Source organism: Arachis stenosperma, chromosome 6 (assembly GCF_014773155.1).
Source record: "Arachis stenosperma cultivar V10309 chromosome 6, arast.V10309.gnm1.PFL2, whole genome shotgun sequence".
Lineage (NCBI taxonomy): Eukaryota > Viridiplantae > Streptophyta > Magnoliopsida > Fabales > Fabaceae > Arachis > Arachis stenosperma.
The window spans coordinates 75,530,950-75,540,120 of NC_080382.1; the positions used below are offsets into that span (position 1 = coordinate 75,530,950).

At 37.5% G+C, this 9,171-nt stretch overlaps 1 non-coding gene across 1 annotated transcript; it reads right to left on the minus strand.

Moving 5' to 3' along the window:
• Positions 1-8,660: 8,660 nt before the first annotated feature.
• Positions 8,661-8,764, minus strand: LOC130937268 (small nucleolar RNA R71). The gene has a single exon (XR_009068492.1). It is a non-coding gene; the product is annotated as a small nucleolar RNA R71 (small nucleolar RNA).
• Positions 8,765-9,171: the final 407 nt, after the last annotated feature.

Sequence of the window (9,171 nt, forward strand, 5' to 3'; positions counted from 1 at the left end):
AGAGGGGGAGAGAGATAGAAGAGGAAGAGTGAGAGGGGAAGGAGAGAGAGAAAGAGAGAGAAGGAGAGAGAGAAAAAGGAGGGAGAGAGAGGGAGAGAAGAGGAGAAAGAGAGGAAGAGGGGAAGAAAAGAGAAAAAGGGAGAGAAGGGAGAGAGAAAAAGAGAGAGAGGAGGGAGAGAGAGGGAGAGATGGAGAGAGAGGGAAAGAAATAGAATGTAAAATCTTATTTTATATATGTTATGAGAGAGAGAGAACGAGAGAGTGAGAGAGAGAGAGTGGGGAAGAAAGAGAAAGAGAGATGAGGGGGAGAGGAAAGGAGAAGAGGGAGAGAGAAAAGGATGAAGAGGGATAGGGGAGAGAGTGAATGAAAGAGAGGGGAAGAGAGAGAAAGAGAGAGAGAGGGGGGAGGGAGAGGGATAGAGGAGGGGGAGAGAAAGAAAGACAAAGAGAGGGGAGGGAAGAAAGAGAGAGAAAAGAAAAAGAGAGAGAGGAGAGAGAGAGAGAAAGGAGGGGGAGAGAGGGAGAAGGGAAGGAGAGAGAGGGAGAGAAGGGATGTAGAGAGGGGAGGGATAGAAAGAGAAAGACAATGAGAGGGGAGGGAAGAAAAAGGAGAAGGGGGAGAGAGAGAGAGAGAGAGAGAGAGAGAGAGAGAGAGAAAGAAAAGGAAAAGAGATAGAGAGAGAAAGAGAAAGGAGGTGGAGAGAGGAAGAGAAGAAAAGAGAGAGGAAGAGGGAAAGGAGAGAGGGAGCGAAAGGAGATAGAGAAAGGAGGGAGAGAAGGAGAGAGAGGGAGAGAATGGAGAGAGAGAGAGAGTAGGGAGAGGGAGAGAGAGAGAGAGAGGGAGAGAGGGGGAGAAAGAGAGAAGGAGAGAGAGAGAGTAGGAGAGAGAGGGGGAGAGAGAAAATGTAAAAATTAATTTTATATATGTTAAAAGTTAAAACTAGTTTTTAGCCTATAAACCAGTTTAAACTGGTTTTTTCAATTAAAACTAGTTTTATTTTTATGAACTGGTTTAAACTGGTACACTGTATTGTAAACTGGTTTAAAACCAGTTTCTTATTTGACAAAGTAGTTTGGTTCAGTTTCTAAACCATTCAAAATGGTTTAGTACAGTTTCAGTTCAATTTATAAAAAAACTAAACCATGAACACTCCTACCTATCATACAATGCAACAACTAGCTAACATTGGTGTTGAAAAAGAAAGTGGTTACCCGGGGCGGTTGGTCGGATGACCTCCCCAGTCTTTGAATATTGCACCGTCCTCGGTGCATGCAAAGAAGAGCAAGGCGGACGGATTGATACAATTGATGAGCTCCTTCAAAGGATTGTGTAGGTGGACTTGTTTGTTGCCCCATTTAGAAGCTTTTCCTTTTCTTCTTGGTGGCTAGCCTAAAAGGAGGGAAAAAGAAAGAAAAATTAAGCCTACAACAAAGATACCAAAGTAAATAGAACATAGGCATGCGCTAATCCCAAATAAGAGTAGGATTCTCAACTACATGGCAGCTACAACATGTGAGTGAGAGAGCAATGTAAGTTAAGGCATATCAACTAATACTTGATGCAAGAGTAAAATCAAAGTATATGTAAATTCCATTAAGAGCATGTTGAGTATCAAGTTCAAACAAGAAAGAGTGGGTCATGAAAGACATGCAAGTTCATGTTAATGCATAAAGAACACAAGAGTCAAAAAAGATTAAGCATTGATTTAAAAGTTTCATCCCCCAACAATATCAAACAAGTCAAGAAGCACCAAAATAATGCAAGAAATTCTCAAAAATTGAGTAAGAGAATTCAACACCATTATTCAAATAAGAAACTTAGAAAAGAAAATAAGAACAAACTATGAAAACAAAATTAAAATGCATTGAATAAAAGTATGCAAATGCAATAAACAAAAGAAAAAGAAATATGAGAAAAAAATGAAATTTTATTTTATTTTATTTATTTTAATTTTTTGAAGAGAGGGAAAAGAAGAAAGTATGAAAGCAAGAAGAGAGAAGAAGAAAGGAAGAAAGAAAGAAGAAGGAGAGAAGAAAGAAGTAGAAAGGAGAAAGGAGAAGAAATAGGGCGCGGAGGCGCGTAAGCGTCGCCCACGCGTGCGCGTGGGAGATAGGAATGGCAAGTGACATGTAAGCGTCGTCCATGCGTACGCGTGGGACGCAGAAAATACAGGTGACGCGTAAGTGTCACCCACGCGTACGCGTGGGTGCCAAATTGTGCTATTCGCACAATACCAGCACCACTCCCGCACAACTCTCGGGTTTCTGTACCGGGAGTCCAAATATGGCACACGACGCCTGCGCGTCGCCCACGCTTAGGCGTGGGGTGACCCCCCCTTTTTTAAGCATATAAAACAGAAACAGGGCACTCTCCTAACCTATAAACACTCTAAAGCAACCAAAATTCAAATTTAACGGAAATCTTTTAGTTCTTGAAAATTTTTAAAGACAAAACTAACAAAACTTGCACTTCAAGTAAAATGCAATTCAAAAACAACTAGTCTAATCAAAACATGAATCTAACAAGCAACTAGCAACCAAAGCGAGATATGAAAAAGTATGAAAAGAAGAAAACTACCCAACAATGGCAACTCAATTCATTCATTGATTATATATACAAGAGAGTGGAAAGAGTTTACCATGGTGGAGTGTCTCCCACCTAGCACTTTTATTTAATGTCCTTAAGTTGGACATTTGGGAAGCTCCTTGTCAAGGTGGTTTATGCTTGTCCTCATCTTGAAACTCCCACCAATGCTTGGACTTCAAGTAAGCTCCAAATTTCAAAATGAATATCACCAAGCTTTAATGGAGTTCCATACAAGCTATGGGCTCCCAAAGTTGATCCTCATATATTCCTGGATCCCAAATTTTGTTTCTACACCCGTCATCAAGTTGATCATCATCATTCCATCCGGGTGATAGGTAGTTAGAATCCTCACTCAAGCACCCAAATAACTTCCTAGACCCATTCAATGTAGCATGACTCCAACCTTTGCATTTTAACCTTGACCTCTCAACCACAATGAACTTTGAATGTTGTTTCCAACCAGTAACACTATCTCTTTTACTCTTAATCCCACAAATATTCCTAAGTTGACCATCTGTCTCAAGCAAACCATATTCAAGTGGAATGAGAAAGCTAAGGGATATGAATTTTACCCACTTGAATGTTATAAAGGATGGCGGTGACTTAGGGAGAGAGGTCTCCAACAACTTTGGCAAGGTAATTGCAAGCTCCACTCCCTTGTGTTCTTCCTTGACAACTTCCACCTCTTTGTAAGCTTCTTCAATTTCAACCTCTTCATCTTGGTAGCTTTCTTCCAATTCAATCTCTTCTTTATTGCTTACCAAGGGCATAGGAGGTTGTGCCTCTTCTTTTTTAATCTCCATGTCAAGTCCAATGGGAAAGGAATCAATTGCAGATAAGAATTCATCAATGATTGAATCTATCTCGTGATCAACCTCTTCAAAGTCTTCAACCATGATATACCGTGGAGGTTGTCACCCTCCTCAACATCAATTGCAAGCTTCTTAGAAGAGGGCTCCATGATGCTACATTCTGATGGGTGTTTTTTGTGGAAAAATGAATTTCCAACACCCAAATCTAACCGGCAAGTATACAGGGTCACATCAAGTAATAATAACTCACGGGAGTGAGGTCGATCCCACAGGGATTGATGGATTAAGCAACTTTAGTGGGTGATTAGTTTAGTCAAGCTAACATTGAGTGAATTGTGTGAAGAGTGATCGACAAAAAGTAAATTGCAAGAATTAAAAGTGCAGAAGCTAAATTGGACAGAAACTTAAATGGGCGAAAGCTTAAATTACAAGAAATGTAAATTGCTGTGAATGTAAAGGGGAGTGGGTGCTGGAAATTAAAGAAAGCAGTAAATTAGAACTCAGATCAATTGCAGAAAATTAAACTTGTAGGAAAAATAAATTGGAGGCAGTGCAACAGAAAGTAAAAATTGCAGAGAATGAAATTGTAGCAGAAAAGTAAATCAGCAAGAAAGCTCAATTCAGTTATAAAATCTAAAAAGACAAGTGAAGATCTCAGGAGTTCAATGAGACTAGAAAACAAGTCTAGATCTCAATTCCTTCCTTGATCCAACAGAGAATAAATTGCTGATGAAAGAAAGATGAAGGCAGTAAATGAAAGCTCAAATTCAATTCTCAATTCACTAAGATTATACAGAAGAACAAAGAGATTTCAGACCAAGTGAAACAGAATTCCTTCAATTCTTGATCCAAAATTTAAAACGGAAAAGAAAACTAAGAGAGAGATTTCTATCCTACTCCTAATGCTCCCTAGTGGAGCCAACCTCTTTGCTAAATGAAAATGATGCCTTATATAGGCTTTTTACAAGAAATGAAAATAAAATTGAAAACAAATTAAATTTCAAAATAAAAAATCCTAATCTAACTGATCTTTGTGCCTATGAGTGATGTCAATTGGGCTTTGCTTGCTTTGGAGTGGAATTGGGTTGAAGATGGATCCAGATGGCCATGGTCTTGAGAAGAAATCCGCTTGCAATTTGGACCTTGGGGCTTTAAGTTTGAGTTAAAGTTTGAGGCAAACTTTAACTCAAACGTTGGCATGTTGGAAATTATGCAGAACGGTGCTCTTTCTGTCACTCACGTTTGAGTTCAAGTTTGGGGTCAAACTTGAACTCAAACGTGCTCCTTCCAAGAACACTTTGGCGCCAACGTTTGCGCTTAAGTTTGCGGCAAACTTAGGCGCAAACATTGGCCTCCCTTGTTATATATGCTGCTCCAACGATTGCCTCCACGTTTGAGGCAAACTTGGACGCAAACTTGGCCTCCCCTGGTGTAGTAATTGTGCCCACGTTTGCCTCCAAGTTTGAGGCAAACATGGACGCAAACTTGGCCTCCCCTAGTGTATATGTGATGAGCGGATAATTTATACGCTTTTTGGCATTGTTTTTAGGTAGTTTTTAATATAATCTAGTTACTTTTAGGGATGTTTTCATTAGTTTTTATGCTAAATTCACATTTCTGGACTTTACTATGAGTTTGTGTATTTTTTTGTGATCTCAAGTATTTTTTGGCTGAAATTGAGGGATCTGAGCAAAACTCTGACAGGAGGCTGACAAAGGACTGCTGATGCTGTTGGAATCTGACCTCCCTACACTCGAAATGGATTTTCTGGAGCTACAGAACTCTAAATGGCGCGCTCTCAACGGCATTGGAAAATAGACATCTAGAGCTTTCCAGAAATATATAATAGTTCATACTTGATTCGTGATTAGATGACGTAAATTGGCGCTCAACGCCGGTTCCATGTTGCTGTCTGGAGTCAAACGCCAGAAACACGTCACGAACCGGAGTTGAATGCCCAAAACACGTTACAACTTGGCGTTCAACTCCAAAAGAAGCCTCAGCTCGTGGATAGATCAAGCTCAGTCCAAACATACACCAAGTGGGCCCTGGAAGTGGATTTATGCATCAATTACTTACTTCTGTAAACCCTAGTAGCTAGTCTAGTATAAATAGGATAGTTTACTATTGTATTAGACACCTTTGACTGTATTATTCAATCTCTGGACGCCTAGTCCTTAGACCTTCATGGGGGCTGGCCATTCGGCCATGTCTGGACCTTTCACTTATGTGTTTTCAATGGTGGAGTTTCTACACACCATAGATTAAGGGTGTGGAGCTCTGCTGTACCTCAAGTTTCAATGCAATTACTACTATTTTCTATTCAATTTGACTTATTCCTATTCGAAGATATTCGTTGCACTTCAACTTGATGAATGTGATGATCCGTGACACTCATCATCATTCTCACCTATGAACGCGCGTGACTGACAACCACTTTCGTTCTACCTTAGGCCGGGCGCATATCTCTTGGATTCCTTAATTAGAATCTTTATGGTATAAGCTAGAATTGATGGCGGCATTCATGGGAATCCAGAAAGTCTAACCTTGTCTATGGTATTCCAAGTAGGATTCCGGGATTGAATGACTGTGACGTGCTTCAAACTCCTGAAGGCTGGGCGTTAGTGACAGACGCAAAAGAATCACGGGATTCTATTCCAGCCTGATTGAGAACCGATAGATGATTAGCCGTGCTGTGATAGAGCATTTGGACCATTTTCACTGAGAGGATGGGATGTAGCCATTGACAACGGTGATGCCCTACATACAGCTTGCCATGGAAAGGAGTAAGAAGGATTGGATGAAAGCAGTAGGAAAGCAGAGATTCAACAGGGACAAGCATCTCCATACGCTTATCTGAAATTCCCACCATTAATTTACATAAGTAGTTCTATCCTTTATTATTTAAGCAAGTATCTCTTTATATTTCCCATAACCAATTATTATCTCCCTGAATGAGATTTACAAGATGACCATAGCTTGCTTCATACCGACAATCTCCGTGGGATCGACCCTTACTCACGTAAGGTATTACTTGGACGACCCAGTGCACTTGCTGGTTAGTTGTGCAGAGTTGTGACTAAGTGTAATTCACGTGTGAGAACTACCAAACTATTGGAGCCATTGTTGATGATCACAAATCTGTGTACCAAGTTTTTGGCGCCGTTGCCGGGGATTGTTCGAGTTTGGACAACTAACGGTTCATCTTGTTGCTCAGATTAGGTAATTTTCTTTTTATTTTCTTTTCAGAAATTTTTTTTTTCAAAATTTTTCTTTTCTTTTTCATTTTTCTAATAATGTTTTTCGAAAAAAATAATAAAAATACAAAAAGAAATTCATAAAATCATAAAAACCAAAAATATTTTGTGTTTCTTGTTTGAATCTTGAGTCAATTTTTAAGTTTGGTGTCAATTGCATGCTTAAAAAATTTTTCTTGCATTTTTCGAAATTTCATGCATTCATAATGTTCTTCATGATCTTCAAGTTGTTCTTGGTATGTCTTCTTGTTTGATCTTGATGAATTTTTGTTTTGTGTCTTTTATTTTTTTTCATATGCATTTTTGCATTTATAGTGTCCAAGCATTAAAGAATTCTAAGTTTGGTGTCTTGCATGTTTTCTTTGCATCAAAAATTTTTCAAAAATATGTTCTTGATGTTCATCATGATCTTCAAAGTGTTCTTGGTGTTCATCTTGACATTGATAGTGTTCTTGCATGCATCTTGTGTTTTGATCCAAAATCTTTATGTTTTGAGTCATATTTGTGTTTTTCTCTCTCATAATTAAAAATTCAAAAATAAAAAAAAATATCTTTTCCTCATTTCCTTCCAAATTTCGAAAATTTGAGTTGACTTAGTCAAAAATTTTTAAAATTAGTTATTTCTTGTAAGTCAAGTCAAATTTTCAATTTTAAAAATCTTATCTTTTCAAAATCTTTTACAAAAATCATATCTTTTTCATTTTTTCTATTTTTTCGAAAATTTTGAAAATTATTTTTCAAAAATCTTTTTCTTAACTTTATTTCATAATTTTCGAAAATTCACTAACAATTAATGAGATTGATTCAAAAATTTGAAGTTTGTTACTTTCTTATTAAGAAAAGTTCAATCTTTAAATTCTAGAATTATATCTTTTAGTTTCATGTTAGCTAAGTAATTAATTTTAATTTTAAAAATTAAATCTTTTTCAATCCTATCTTTTTATCATATCTTCTTATCTTATCTTTTTATCATGTCTTTTTCAAAATTTTATCTTTTTCAAAAATTTAATTTCAAAATATCTTATCTAACTTCTTATCTTCTTATCTTTTCAAATTTGATTTTAATATCTTTTTCAACTAACTATTTGACTTTTCGTTTGTTTCTTATCTTTTTCAAAACCACCTAACTACTTTTCCCTCTTTAATTTTCGAAAATATCTCATCCCTTTTTCAAAAATTCTTTTTAATTAATTAATTGTTTTAATTTTAATTCTATCTTATCTTTTATTTTCGAAAATCATTTAACTTCTTTTCAAATTTATTTTCGAAATTTCTTCCCTCTCCCCTTCTTCTATTTATTTATTTATTTACTAACACTTTTCTTCATCTCTCTTCATCTCAAATCACTACCCCTACCTATTCATTCTTCTTCACTCCTATTCCCTTTCTTCTTCTACTAACGTAAAGGAATCTCTATACTATGACATAGAGGATTCCTCTTTCTTTTCTTGTTCTCTTCTTCCCTTTATGAGCAGGAACAAGGAAAAAGGCATTCTTGTTGAAGCCGATCCTGAACCTGAAAGGACTCTGAAGAGGAAATTAAGAGAAGCTAAATTACAATAATTCAGAGACAACCTTTCTGAAACTTTCGAACAAGAAAAGGAGATGGCAGCCGAACCCAACAACAATAATGCAAGGAGAATGCTAGGTGATTTCACTAAACCAACGTCCAAATTTGATGGAAGAAGCATCTCCATTCCGGCCATTGGAGCAAACAATTTTGAGCTGAAACCTCAATTAGTTGCTCTAATGCAACAGAACTGCAAGTTTCATGGACTTCCATCTGAAGATCCTTACCAGTTTTTAACTGAGTTCTTGCAGATTTATGAGACTGTAAAGACGAATGGAGTAGATCTTGAAGTCTACAGGCTCATGCTTTTCCCTTTTGCTGTAAGAGACAGAGCTAGAACATGGTTGGACTCACAACCTAAAGATAGCCTGGACTCCTGGGATAAGCTGGTCACGGCCTTCTTGGAAAAATTCTTTCCTCCACAAAAGCTGAGCAAGCTTAGAGTGGATTTTCAGACCTTCAAACAAAAAGATGGTGAATCCCTCTATGAAGCTTGGGAAAGATACAAGTAGATGACCAAAAAGTGTCCTTCTGACATGTTTTCAGAATGGACCATATTAGATATATTCTATTATGGTCTATCTGAGTTTTCCAAGATGTCATTGGACCATTCTGCAGGTGGATCCATTCACCTAAAGAAAACGCCTGCAGAAGCTCAAGAACTTATTGACATGGTTGCAAATAACCAATTCATGTACACTTCTGAGAGGAATTCCGTGAATAGTGGGACGCCTCAGAGGAAGGGAGTTCTTGAAATTGATGCTCTGAATTCCATATTGGCTCAGAACAAAGTGTTGACTCAACAAGTCAACATGATCTCTCAAAGTATGAATGGATGGCAAAATGCATCCAACAGTACTAAAGATGCAGCTTCTGAAGAAGCTTATGATCCTGAGAACCCTGCAATGGCAGAGGTTAATTACATGGGTGAACCTTATGAAAACA